This window comes from Sphaerodactylus townsendi, linkage group LG01 (assembly GCF_021028975.2).
Source record: "Sphaerodactylus townsendi isolate TG3544 linkage group LG01, MPM_Stown_v2.3, whole genome shotgun sequence".
NCBI classification, from domain to species: Eukaryota; Metazoa; Chordata; class Lepidosauria; order Squamata; family Sphaerodactylidae; genus Sphaerodactylus; species Sphaerodactylus townsendi.
This window is the reverse complement of record NC_059425.1, coordinates 171,697,416-171,711,819: the sequence shown is the minus strand read 5'-3', so window position 1 is coordinate 171,711,819 and position 14,404 is coordinate 171,697,416.

The window sequence follows — 14,404 nt, the reverse complement described above, 5'->3', positions numbered from 1 at the left end:
GGATTTAATCAAGCTTTCTAGGTTTCTCAGTTGTTATATTACTTATGAAGTTGCGGTTTTGTCTTGAGTTACTCTTAGGTGTTATTGGGTTCTAACAGATTCATACCCTTCCTCGTCCGAATTTTCTGCTCCCAACATATGATATATACACATATGATATATGATATCATATGTGTATGATATATACACAATATATTTCAGGTCAGATTCACTCTCTGACTGAAATCCTCTCTGTGGATTTTCGATATACACACAGATAAGGGACTTGATGTTAATATGCAGGAATCCAAATACAAAATCTCTAAGTCTTTTTCCTCTCAGGCCCCTTCTGCACATGCAGAATACTGCATTTTCAATCCATTTTCAATGAATTTTGCAGCTGAATTTTATCAAAATCCACTTGCAAACAGTTGTGAAAGTGAATTGAAAGTGCATTACTCTGCATTTGCACAAGTGCCCTCAGAAAGATACCGCCTCCCTCTGTTTGTCAGCTGGTTTGTTCCACCAATCAGAGTGCAAGTCAGCTTACCCAATCAGAGCGCTGTCCAGTTCCTAGGAGGATTTTCCCTTGCACTCTGTGACTGCACTTTGTTCCTCTGACTGCACTTCCAAACCTTGTGCAGTCCACAACAAGGACTCTGATAGACGAGACCTGAGAATCAGGCAAATTCAAACTCTGAGTTGTTTATGCAGGACAAAAGCCAGCGTGATACTATCAGTTGTGTGGATCAGAAGGAAGCCCCTGAAGAAACAGGAACTTAAAACAAGAATGCAGGAAAGCCCAAAATGAAGCAGACAACAAATAATTTAAATAAAAGAATATTTTATTGGAATTATTCAAGTATTGAATTTTCAAGCTTTCAACATTCAGGAGATTTCCTCAGCTATGTCTGCACCAGTACCTCTCTACTGATATTCTTTACACCTCCCTTTGCCTTTACTAGTTCCTCGCTAGCCTTCATTGGCCTTCGGTTGCACTTCTTTTTTAAAATTATTAATGTGTTAATCGTAACATAAACAATTTAGAAAGTACAAACAGTAACATTAATATTACACTACAAACAATAAAGTACATAATACATGAAATGACAAAGAAAACCAAAAGAACCCTAACCCCACCCTTTGGTGTATCAAAGACTTCCGCTTGGATCATATCCTACAAGGGAAAAATCATCAATTCTCATAAGGATTCTCTTAATTTCGTTTAGTTTTATTTAACATTGTAAGTTAATAAATTCTTATATTCAGTATTATTCTTCAGAAAATTTACTAGCGGTTCACAAATTGATACAAATCTCTCTATAGTGTTTGTACTTAACCAATTTGATAACTTCTCATATGCCGGGTACTCCAAAAGTTGTAACAGCCAATCTTCCGATGTTGGAATTGTAGTCCTCTTCCAGATTTTCACAAATTGGATTCTTGCCGCCACTAATATATATAAAAATAATATTTCAACCTTTTTTCCAATTTATTTTCTATTATATTTAATTTTAAAAACTTCTGGTTTAAATGGAACCTCTATGTTTAGCATTTTTTAAAATTATCTTACGCCAATATTTCTGGGTTATTTCACAGTTCCACCATAGGTGAATAAAAGAACCTTTTTTGGATTTGACATTGCCAACATCGATCAGTTGCACTTCCAATATTTCTAGTACATGGGCTTTTTCCTTTCATGATTGTGGCTTGGGATTCTTTGGGTCCTTGACATGTTGTTTAAATAACCCTAAATATTCCTACAGAGGGCAACTGTTGACCTCATCAGAGAAGTTCCAAAAGCATGCTGAAGAACCAGGAACTTATTGTCACTCACTTTGGCCCCTTCCACACATGCACAATAATGCACTTTCTTTCTTTCTTTTTTTTATTTAGAATTTCTCCCATTTAATATTTTTATTGCTTTTCCATGAAAGGGAGTTTATTAGTACATCAATATAGTCATATACAAATGAGAGCAAGTTTGTCTGCTCAGAAAAAAGAATTACAAATTAAAATCATAATATCTATTACATAGGCTTTGCTGCTCATTCCGTATAAATTGAGTCTCCCTTACAACCTACCCACCCACCCCTCCCCGTCCTCTATCCCCCCCCCGACTTCCCCTCTACAATAAAGCAGTAACAACGTAATAATAAGATAAGCACGGATTAATCTCTATGTAATAAGAAAAGAAAAAACATCCCTCTTTGGAGGAAGAGAAAGTATAAGAAACAATTTCAAAACATGATTGGTTAGGCCTTAAAAACCTGTTGAATAAATTGAGATTTTATACTTTAGAGATACCGGTACATGGTTTATCCAAGGCTGCCAAATACGATAATACTCTTTGGTTGGCTGATCTTTCAAATCAAAGGAAATTCTGTCCATGATAAAAAGTTTTTGGACCTTATTTCTCCAATCGTCCAGGTTCGGAATCTTCACAGATTTCCACTGTTGCACAATAATGCACTTTCAACCCACGTTCACAATTGTTTGAAAGTGGATTCTGCTATTCCGCACAGTAAAATCCAGCTGCCAAGTGCATTGAAAGTGGATTGAAAGTGCATTATTCTGCATGTGCAGAAAGAGCCAAAGTTTGACTGCTTCCAAGTGACTGGGGTTTCTTCTGAGCTTCTGCCCCTCACTGTGCAATCATCCACTGGCCTCTAGCTCTCAAACCTGCTTTGGTGCGATCTTTCTGGTCAACCTGGGGACAGGAAGATGCAGACTTTTTGGATGTCCCCACCTTGTCCCAAATACCATCCTCACATCTCCAGAGGGCTTTAGGTTGACTATTTTAAGGCAGCTGCTATACTGCTTTGGTACTGAAAACAAAAATAGCCCTCTAGTGGTACTTGGAAAGCACAAGGGATTATCAAGGAAAACATGGAGAATCCCCAGGTAAACATGCTCTGCCAATGCTGCAAACACCTCTGCATTCACAGCAGCAATGACAGGGAATCATCCCACTGTGGAAGCAACCTAGGAATTGGGGTGTTGTAGGGTTTCCAGGCTGTATGGTCAAGTTCCAGTAGCATTTTCTCCTGATGTTTCGCCTGCATCTGTGGCTGGCAGCCACAGATGCAAGCAAAATGTCAGGAGAAAATGCTACTGGAACTTGACCATACAGCCTGGAAACCCCACAACACCCCCAGTGATTCCAGCCATGAAAGTCTTCAACAATACAACCTAGGAATTCCCATTCTACCCCGTTAAGAACATAAGAACATAAGAACAAGCCAGCTGGTCTGTGACTGATAGCACTGACCCCTGTAGCGTGTATGTGAAGTTTGGATTTTTTGCCCCTATGTGCATCACTTTACATTTTGCTACATTGAACTGCATTTGCCATTTCTTAGCCCACTCACCTAATTTATCAAGGTCCGCTTGGAGCTCTTCGCAATCCTTTGTGGTTCTCACCACACTGCATAATTTGGTATCATCTGCAAACTTGGCCACCACCACACTACCCACCCCTACTTTCACATTATTTATGAATAGGTTAAAGAGCACTGGTCCCAAAACGGATCCTTGGGGGACACCACTCCTTGGGGGACACCACTACCCCATTACTAGTGTTACATGACTTCAGATTTTTCACCCGAGGGCATGCAAAGTGCAGCATTTTCGGCATGTATCATTGGTATAACTATTAAAACCAAGGTCCAGGATGATGTACTGGTCAGAACATCGGATTAGGTTCTGGGAGAACCCGGTTTGAGTCCCTGCTCTGCCATGGAAGCTTGTTGGGTGACCTTGGGCTGGTCATACAGACTCAGCCTAACTTACCTCATAGGGTTATCATGAAGATAAAATGGAGGAGAAGTTGTAAGCTGTTTTGGGTTCCACTGATGGGGAAAGTTGGATATAAATATCTAAGCCTGTATGGGAGGAGTAAGCAAGCAGAGTCGCAGGGAGGGGAAATCCCACTTTCCCCCCTCCTTGCTACTGCCTCTGGTTTTCTACCCTTCTCTCTGCTCACCCTGCATCCTTCCAGCTTGTCCGCCTTTGCTGCTCTGACTTGCTCAGCCACTGCACACTCTCTGCTTAGGTTTGCTTCCCTCCGTCAGGTTCAGCTTACTCCCCCATTCCTGGTTGTTTGGCTCCCCCCCAACACAATCCACAAGCACATGGACAATCTCCACAGAAAGGAAGAAACTATGAAAATGAACAAAACTTGGCTACCAGTACTTAAAAACACTAGAATCAAGACAATGGTTAGTGAACACCACCTGGACACAGGATGTCTCTTGGCAGGAAGCAATTAAATGGATTTGCCATGCAGATGCCCTCACTAATTGATTATTCAACTTCAGTGTTACATACATATCCTAAAATGGGTGGATTCCACTTCACACATGCAAATTACACTTGCAAATTGCACCCTTAAGACTCTTAACCAGTGCAAATGGTTCTTTCTCCCACCCTGGACATTCCACAGGTACATATACTCCACTTGCTTTACTACCATCAGATCCTCTGAAGATGCCAGCCACAGATGCAGGCGAAACGTCAGGAGGAAATGGATGAACATATGTCGGGAGTGCTTTGACTGTGTGTTCCTCTCGACTTGATGGCCCTTGTGGTCTCTTCCAACTCTGATTCTATTATTCTACTCCTTGTCTTGTTGTACACTGTATTTGCTTACTTGGCACAATCTTTTCTCTGCCAAACTGAAAGCCAGCAGGGCTTTTACCTTTTGGTTAATATTATCTTTTGGTTAAAGATATACTCGGAACAAAATGTTACTGATTCATCCCAGTTCTGGCACATGCTGCCCCCCTTATCCCGCGTTTTTTCAGAACCTGCATCTTTTTTCCCAACCAAGCTCCAAAGCCAGATTGGTGGAGAGAAACTGGGGACAGACGTAGCTTATCCTTCCCGCCCTTCAAACCTTCCAGCCAATCAGAGTGCAGTGGGCTGTGCGCAGAGCGCATGCAGCCTTTTTTGTGCCACACTGGGCGTGGCTATGAAGGTACGTAAATATGAAGCTACAGTATTATGATTTTGAGAAATTGTTTATGTGTGGCTCCGTTGGAACGTAAAAACGAGAAGAAGAATAACATGAATTTTCAGTCAGGGGCAGAGTAATGTTTCCGCTCCAGCACAATAGCCAATCAGAAGGCGGGGAAATTCCACCTACGCATCTACGTATCGATGTAGCTGTGCGAAAAAAGTTTTTTTAAAAAAAAGTTCCCACCCCAACACAACAGCCAATCGGGATGAGGAAGAACAGACATGTCGAGCAGATTGCGTGTTTGTGGGGAGTGTTAAATCTGCGATAGACATCGAGGTCTTTACTAGACACACGCTGAAGTGGAGAGGGAGAAGCTGCAATGAAAAGGTGCTGTTTCTTTTGAAACCTGATTGAGTTGTATCCAGCTTTAATTTCTCAGTGGGGAAATGACCTATATCAGTGGTGGCAAACCTATGGCACTCCAGATGTTCATGGACTACAATTCCCATAAGCCCCTGCCAGCATGGCCAATTGGCAGGGGCTGATTGGAATTGTAGTCCATGAACATTTGGAGTGCTATACATTTGCCACCATGGGTCTATATCCTTGGGAAACATAGACAGTTGGAAATATGACGTTCTGTTATCCATATACAAGCTTCAGAGGACAATAACACTTTCCACAGAGCTCACACCCTTTCTCTGCCCATGTCTTTCCGCTTTATTCCCGGACAGCTCCTTTCTTTTTTTCTTAGAGATAATACCTTTGCCCTACATTGACTCATATGATATTTATAGGAAGCTGATTAAAACGATGATTAAGAGTCCTGTCTTTGCAAAATGCAAATCTTTAAATGCCTGCGACCCAAACAGGAGGTGATGTTCAGCGTAGTTAAAAGTAAATTCTAGACCAGGGAGGGGCAGTTTCTACTAGGAGTTTTGGAGGGAAGAACATTCATTTTTTCCTTTCCCAGGGCTGCAGTTCAAATTTAGATTCAGACCTCTCATAGCTGCAGTTTACCCTTGAAAAGGATGGGCAGATCCATTCAAATATCTTCCATATGTGGTCTACAAAGGTGTACTGCTAATGTCATTACATTAACCATGTACCCATGTCGTTACATGGGGGGTACTGGGCACCGGCCGAGGCACCACACCGGGCCTCTACTGCGGTGTGGGGACCCAGCCAGCGCCTGGTGGCTCCCTTTGTGCTGGGGACCAAGGTGTTCCCTGCTTCGAGGAGCTGCTTTGCCCAGTGCTGCCCCCCCCCCCCGCCCCATATGACAAAACTGTGCGATGAAACGGACAGTTGAGATTGGGAAGAGTGTGGTTTGGTGTGGGGAGGGATCCTAGAAGGGTCTATCCCATGTCCCCATTAGCAGTACGCCCCTGGCTTTGCCCTATAGCATGCCTTTTAAAAAGTAGGTTTTAAGATGTTTTCTCTGTGGTGGCTGCCATCTTGTAGAATGGTGTACCTGACTCTGTCAGGAAAGCCCCCATGTTCCTGTCATTTCAGAGAAGGCATAAAAAAGAAATATTCAGGAAGGAGTCTTTACAAAGGGAACAGGAATGCCACAAAATGGAATTGTGTAATGTAACTGAACTAGGGGTGTAGTTTTAATTGTCTGTGAAAATTTATAAGCAGTTTTCTTTTTTCCTTCTGTCCTCCTATGGCATTAAACACAGGATATCATGCGGTTTTTATTTCATCGTTCTCTAATGGTGTGATTCAATTGTTATTGCATAATTTTATTGCCTAATGAGTAATCCAGTTTTATTGTATTGTTTATTTAATTAAAGTTGCCAACTTCGGGATGAAAGATTTCTGGTTGTTTGAGGGCTGAGGTTGGGAAGAGTGGGGTTTAATGTGGGGAGGGATCCAAGAAGAAGAAGAAGAAGAAGAAGAAGAAGAAGAAGAAGAAGAAGAAGAAGAAGAAGAGTTTGTATTTATATCCCCCCTTTCTCTCCTGTAAGGAGACTCCTTACAATCCCCTTTCCCTACCCCCCCCACAACAAACACCCTGTGAGGTAGGTGGAACTGAGAGAGCTCCAAAGAACTGTGACTAACCCAAGGTCACCCAGTTGACAGGTGATGGAGTGCACAAGCTAATCTGGTTCACCAGATTCCCAGTTCAAGTAGCAGAGCTAGGAGAGAAAGGTGGGATATAAATAATCATCCTCCTCCTCCTCCTCCTTCTTCTTCATCCAACCTTACTCTGAATTTTAATACTCTGGAGTTGTAGTTTTATCAACTCTATCAAAAATCTACTAAAAAATGGGACACTCTCTGGCTCTGACTCATCTAAGTCATTGTCTCCTGTATTGTGAGCCGCCTCGAGCCCTTCGGGGGTGAGGTGGCCTATAAATCTAATTAATAATAATAATAATAATAATAATAATAATAATAATAATAATAATAATAGTTCTATCCTGAAAACAGCAATCCAACTTTGTCCAGGAAGACTGGCTGTCTTAGCATCACCTGAAGATCCTATATCTAGCTTGCTCAAGCATAGGTCTCGTTGCCCAGTGCCATCTGAAATCCCTTTGGTTCAGTTACTCTAGGCTCAACATCGTCTCTAACTGCAGACAGCGCACACCTTGGATTCTGTCTTCTCGGATCTTCTATATCTGCTATCACCCTTCCCACAGTGACCTCTACTATTCCCATCTATCCTTCACCTCTATCCATACCCTTGGCTCCTTGAAACTGTGTGTGCATCTTTATGTGTGTTGCCAGACAGTGAGTGTAACTTTTGTTATCTTGCTTTTCAATACAATTGTTAAAATGTCTAAGTTCTGGTTTCCTACAGCCTTCCAAAGGGGAAAAACCCTAGCATAATTGGTGGAGATCCCGTAGTGTGTCCTTTCGTAGCGCAAAGTCTGTCCCCCGCTAATTGCCCAACCTAAAATGGGACAGACTAAGCCAAATTAGGTAACATCTTCAAATGGACTATCCACCTCACAGACAGCTCTTCCTGTAAGGTGCATAATTGTGCTTTACATGCCCACACTGAATGGACTGGCGCGGTCAACAAATTTGTACAGCACTGAAATACAGCATTTTGGCAGCAACGTTTTCTGGGTTCTAGCTATTAAAGGAAAACATTAATATCCATCCCACACAAAATGGCTGATGTGGAAAACCGGGGGCTGAATAGACCAGTGGTTCTCAACCTGGGGGTCGGGACCCCTTTGGGATCCAGCAGGTTCTCACCAGTTCCCGAGAGTGGGTTACTAATTATTTGTGTGTGCCGAGAGGGGGTTACTAATTGGGTCCGCTTTTCCATCTCCACGCCCTCGCCTCCCCGAGAGGCATACTGCCTTTGAACGTGAAGGTTCCATATAGCAATTGCGACTAATAATGTAACTCCCTGAACTGGGTTAATCCTTTTCAGATACTGCAATTCATTGATTCTCAGCCTTTCGTACCTTTTATCTCACCAGTCTCTGTCAAAGAACCTGTGTGTTTCACCATTGCTGTGTTCAGATTTGTGAGTTGGGGCATTTTCTGTAATGTGATGATGATTTAGAAATGACCTGGTGCAAAAAAATTTTTGGGGTCATGGTGGGGTGGCTGCCCATGGGGGGGGGGCATCCAACTCAGGTTTTGCCCAGGGCTCAGGTTTGCCTAGGTACGCCTCTGCCCCCTTTGCTGAGAGGGGCTGGCGAGGGAACCTGTTGCTAAAAATTTTGGATCCCACCACTGGGTAATATAATAGGTCTTTCTTTCTATTATAGTGTTAGGCCAGTCAGATGCCTGTTATAAGGTTGCCATCTCTGAGTTGGGAAATACCTGAAGATGGGGGGGGGGGTTTGGAGCTTGAGGAAGGCAGGTTTGGGGGAGAGGAGGGATTTCTAAGAGGTGTAATGCCAGACAATCCACCTATCAGTCATTTTCTCCAGGCGAACTGATCTCTGTTGCTAGGAGATCAGATGTAATAGTGGGAGATCTCCAGCCACAACCTGGAAGTTGGTCATCCACACTCTGCACATGCCTGGGGATATTGCTGTCTGTTACACATTTTTGTTTCATTTGTCTTGCTTGTTTCTGCCAAGAGGAGGGGCATTTGATTTGAGTGTCATTCATAACATCTCAACAAAGAGCAAAGTTGCATCAGGTTGGACAGGCTGCAATGTGAATGTCTACTTATTTCCTCCCAATGAACTTGTATTCAACACCATGACGCATCAGCCTTTTCCGTCTCTTGACTCCGCCTCTTTTATCTGATTTGGCTGATGTGAGCCTCAAAAATGTAGGCTTGGGTCTACTTGGGTGGGAGGGATGAGGTAAACTTGCCAGGTAAAGTCAAAGGTGGAGCTTTGAGCACCAAGGTACTGGCCATTGCAGGTAGAAGAAGAAGAAGAGTTTGGATTTATACCCCACCTTTTTCTCCCATAAGGAGACTCAAGGTGGCTTACAAGCTCCTTTCCCTTCCTTTCCCCACAACAGACACCTTGTGAGGTAGGTGCAGCTGAGAGAGCTCCAAAGAACTGTGACTAGCCCAAGGTCCAAGATTATTCTGGTTCCTAAAAATATAAATATATTTGTATATTTTACATTTAATGATTATGCCTAAAGTGGCTGAAGAAGACATATTTGTCGAAAGTATTGTTCTTTTCTCTGGTCAATACTCCCACCAGCCAAGGATTTTATCAACATCCTGTTCATCTATGACTACATTAAATCCATCAATGGAAGTTGAGTATTTGAAAGGCATCAGACATTGGTATCATTCTACACCATTAGTAGATCTCTCACTGCATTACAGAGACTTGATATTATTTTATTTGGGATCCTTTGTGTATGTATTGTTCATTGTTTTGTTATTGTTGTTGTTTAAAATATATAATGTTTTTGTTGTTGATTAAGAGTTGTGGTTCCGGTATATAAATGTTTAAATTATTTTCATTAAAATAGATTGTTATAGTTTGCACTAGAGCCAGACAGGTTTTTTCCCCTTCTTTAAACAAGATACTGTCTCTGGCTCATTATATATATATTATATTATATTATATTATATTATATTATATTATATTATATTATATTATATTATATTATATTATATTATATTATATTATATTATATTATATTATATATACATATAAATATATATATTTACCAGCCCAAAGTCACCCAGCAGGAATGTAGGAGTGCAGAAACACATCTGGTTCACCAGATAAGCCTCTGCCACACAGGTGGAGGAGTGGGAAATCAAACCCGGTTCTCCAGATTAGAATCCACCTGCTCTTAATCACTACACCACGCTGACTCTCAATAATTGAAGACTGGCAAAGTTGACAGGGGCAAAAGGAGCCTTAGGCTGCATTCCTAATCTTTTTAAAAAAATAATTTTTATTGTATCATTTGAATATTTCATTTTATATTAATATTCTTCTTCATTCGTTTTCAAACAATACTTTTTCCCCTTTTCCCCTCCCCCCTGTATTTTCTTCATAGTTTTATCAAACAAACAGCAGTAAGTTCATTCTTTGTAATCTCTTCTCCCATATCTCCTCATTGACTCCAGCTTCTTTCATCCAGTCCGCATATATAGTCCATATCTTCAAAATTCCGCTCTGTTTATCTTGCCAGCTGCATTCCTAATCACACTGACTTGAGAGCGAGCTATTTTGGAGCAAAAACAAGTTATTGGAAATGGAAAAGAGGTGCTTGCAGAATGTACTGTTGCAATTTCAGCAGAGAGTTTGCAGCAGCTTTCCTAAACCAGGGACTTGAAATCCCAGACAGTGGAAAACCCACTCAAGAGAACTTGCATATTTACATCTACGTTTTATGGGAAGCCAGAATTAGTATTTAACCAGGCTTTTCTGTGTGAGAAGGGATGGTATGGAGGAGCGCATGTGAACCTAACAACAACCCAAGTCTGCCCATGTTCTCCTTTAATTCTGGTGATGACGTCTGAATGCAACTTGTCTTCCTAAGTCTTGGGAAATGCAATTGTATTTTAATGCATTCTAATTTAGCAGGCAGTCCTGACCTGAATGACCCATTTGGATGGAGGACTGCCAAGGAAGTCCAAGGTTGCTATGCAGAGGCGGGCAATGGCAAACTACCTCTAACTGTCTCTTGCCTTGAAAACCCTATGTTGGCTGTGTTTTGACAGCATTTCCCACCATCCCCACCAGTTTTTGGAGTTTCATATTAGAAGAAGAGGAGTTTGGATGTATACCCTATTTTTCTCAACCATAAGGAGACTCAAAAGGGGCTTCCTAACTCCTCCTCTTTCTCTCAGGCACCTTGTGAGGAAGGTGGGACTGAGAGAGTTCTGAGAGAACTGAGACAAGCCCAAGGTCACCCAGCAGGCTTCATGTGGTGGAGTGAGGAAGCAAACCCAGTTCACCAGATTAGAGTTGGACACTCTTAACCACTACACCAAAACATTATTTGGGTGAAGAATGGTGGTGATTAGGTCAGCAGCAGAGTGTCTTGGAAGACTAAATGTTCTCTCTCCCATTGATTTCTAAATATTGCCACTTTGGGGTGTGTGTGTTGTACCAACTAATCTGTTTATTTTATGTTATTTTAGCATATTTTCAGGTCACTGTTCCATTCAAAGGTACAGAAGTCAGCTTATCACAAGTCCAAATGAATCTGCATTATAACATAAACACAGAATAACATAAAAAGCACAATCCCAATATTAATAAAATTTGAAATCCTTCTGGAAAAAAGAGATCTAATTCAAAAACACTTCAGGAGCAGCAGTGGCGTAGGAGGTTAAGAACTCGTGTATCTAATCTGGAGGAACCGGGTTTGATTCCGTGCTCTGCCGCCTGAGCTGTGGAGGCTTATCTGGGGAATTCAGATTAGCCTGTACAGTCCCACACATGCCAGCTGGGTGACCTTGGGCTAGTCACAGCTTCTCGGAGCTCTCTCAGCCCCACCTACCTCACAGGGTGTTTGTTGTGAGGGGGGAAGGGCAAGGAGATTGTAAGCCCCTTTGAGTCTCCTGCAGGAGAGAAAGGGGGGGGATATAAATACAAACTCTTCTTCTTCTTCTTCTTCTTCAGGGAGAGTACCACCCTCACCAGCAACAGGAAGTAGCCCCACAACCTGGCGGCAGCAGGTGAAAGGACCTGTATCTTCCACGTGAAGGGTGGTCCCAATTCTCCAGGACCATTTACTCTCACAGCAACCCTGAAAAGTAGGTTAAGGTATGTTACAAAACCATTGTAATTAGAGCTATACCTCCTACGTCCACGGGCTTAGAAGGGTGTCGCTCTGCTTAGAATAGAATTGTAACTCTGCCAGGGCTACCCAGTAAGATTTATGAGTGTTGTTTAGTGGTTAGAGTACTGCATAGCGGTTAGTGTGTACAGGGGTTAGAGTACTGGGCCAGAGTCTGAGAGGCACAGGTTCAAGTTCCCACTCACTGAGTGACCTGGGTCAATGGCTTTCTCTCAGCTTAACATGTCTCATAGGGATGTGATGTTGTGAGGGTAAAATGGAGGGCAGTAAACATTGCATGCTGTCCTGAGCTCTTTGGGGGGAAAAGGGTAGGTTATTTCTTTAGTTATGATTTCATTTATAACCTATTTCTCCTTCAATAAGAACCCAAAGCAACTTATATCATTCCTTTTCTCCCAAAACCCTGTAAGGTAAATTCGTTTTCAAGTCTGTGACTATTCAAGGTCACCAAGCAAGCTTCTGTCACGACAGAATGTGGATTCAAACCTGGATCTCGGTCAATTCCCCACTTACAATTAAATGTGTGCTCGTCACTCCAAATATCGAGGTTTCCAGCAGAACTCTCCACTGTAGCAGTCCCGAATACGCTTTCACTCCGTTTCCAGCACTCCCCCGCCCCAGCACGTGTTTTTTTAGAACCTGGAAGAAAGTGGACCTCTTAAAAAAATGTGTGGTCAATCCGGAGCAGCGGGGAAGTTGGGGGGGGGGGGGGTGAATCCAGATTCGAACTACCCGCCCTTGAGAGTGACATGGAGCCTTCCATCCAATCAGGACACAGTGGGCTGTGCATGATGCGTGCGCAGCCCTTAAAAAATTTTTTTTTGCAGAGCAGAGATCCACGTGGATACGAAGCTACATAAGGCCGGTTTTGACTGATTGACTGAATAGAAGGCAATACAAAGCTGTGCTACAGATTGTATCCACGTGGATCTGAGTACACGGAGGCGCGCGGAAACAGGGCTTTGCTTTAATCACCCGTTTCTTTGTCTCTGCGTAGAGTCGTTCTGCACATGTTCACACAGACATGGATCTGTCAGTTTGAAAATTTAAAAAATCCCCAGCACAGCGCAGCAGCCAATCAGGATAGCCCCTGAGCGGATCGCACGTTTGATCCACCGCGACAGTGGAGACTGCTTTCACCTCCTGCATGTGAGCTCCCAAAGGCACCTGGTGGGCCACTGCGAGTAGCAGAGTGCTGGACTAGATGGACTCTGGTCTGATCCAGCAGGCTCTGTCTTATGTTCTTATGGACTCCTGCATGGCTGCGGCATTTGTGGGAACAAGGGGGCAGAAGCTACAGTGTGGACCATGAAACCGTGCTCAAAAGGTCTCGAATCTAACCAAACCGGTTTGAATCTACTTTCATTTTTGAAGTGGGGAATCGACCCTTGTCTAATACTAACCCCTGGCCACACCACACAGACACAAATCAGCAGATATCCCCACTGTAAGTCGAACACTAACTCTGCACCACTCTGGCAATGAGCCAAAGACAGCTAAGTTGCTTTTATTGCCTTTCTTTAACATCGTACAGATTTTTCATTCTCTGTCCTACTTTCTCCCCTCTTGACACTTATTCTGAAATAAATTAGTTCATGCCCCAATTCACGGAATGTAGATGAAAGGCTATTATCTGACACTGAATAAATTTAAACTTCTTTAACTCCATTCTCTTTCTTACCACCTCTCCAGCCATAGATGTGTGGGTGAACTTAAGCTTAAACCTTAATGCTAAAGCAAAGGAGTCTGGGTTTGTCCTTAGTATTCTAAGCCCTCACACACACAAACCCCACTATATTATTATTTTCTCTTGTGTTGGAAGTGAAGGCCTATGCACTGAACCTTCTTTCAGTGACAGAGGGGAACTGATTAGTGCGGTGGTTCTCAACCTGAGGTTCGGGACCCCTTTGGGGGTCAAACGACCCTTTCACAGGGGTCGCCTAAGACTCTCTGCATCAGTGTTTTCCATCTGTAAAATGGATAAATGTTAGGGTTGGGGGTCACCACAACATGAGGAACTGTACTAAAGGGTCGCGGCATTAGGAAGGTTGAGAACCACTGGATTAGTGAGTCAGAGAACTAGAGAGGTCAAGAAACTGGCCATCCTTTCCTCTGTTGCTCTGACACTATCCCTTTGATAAGTAGATGGCTACTTTCAGGGAACTTCTTTCCCTCCTGCTTCTCTTCCACATACAACCATTTTTGCAAACACACGTCTCCATCTTGCATCATGCAGGGAGAGATGCAAACAGC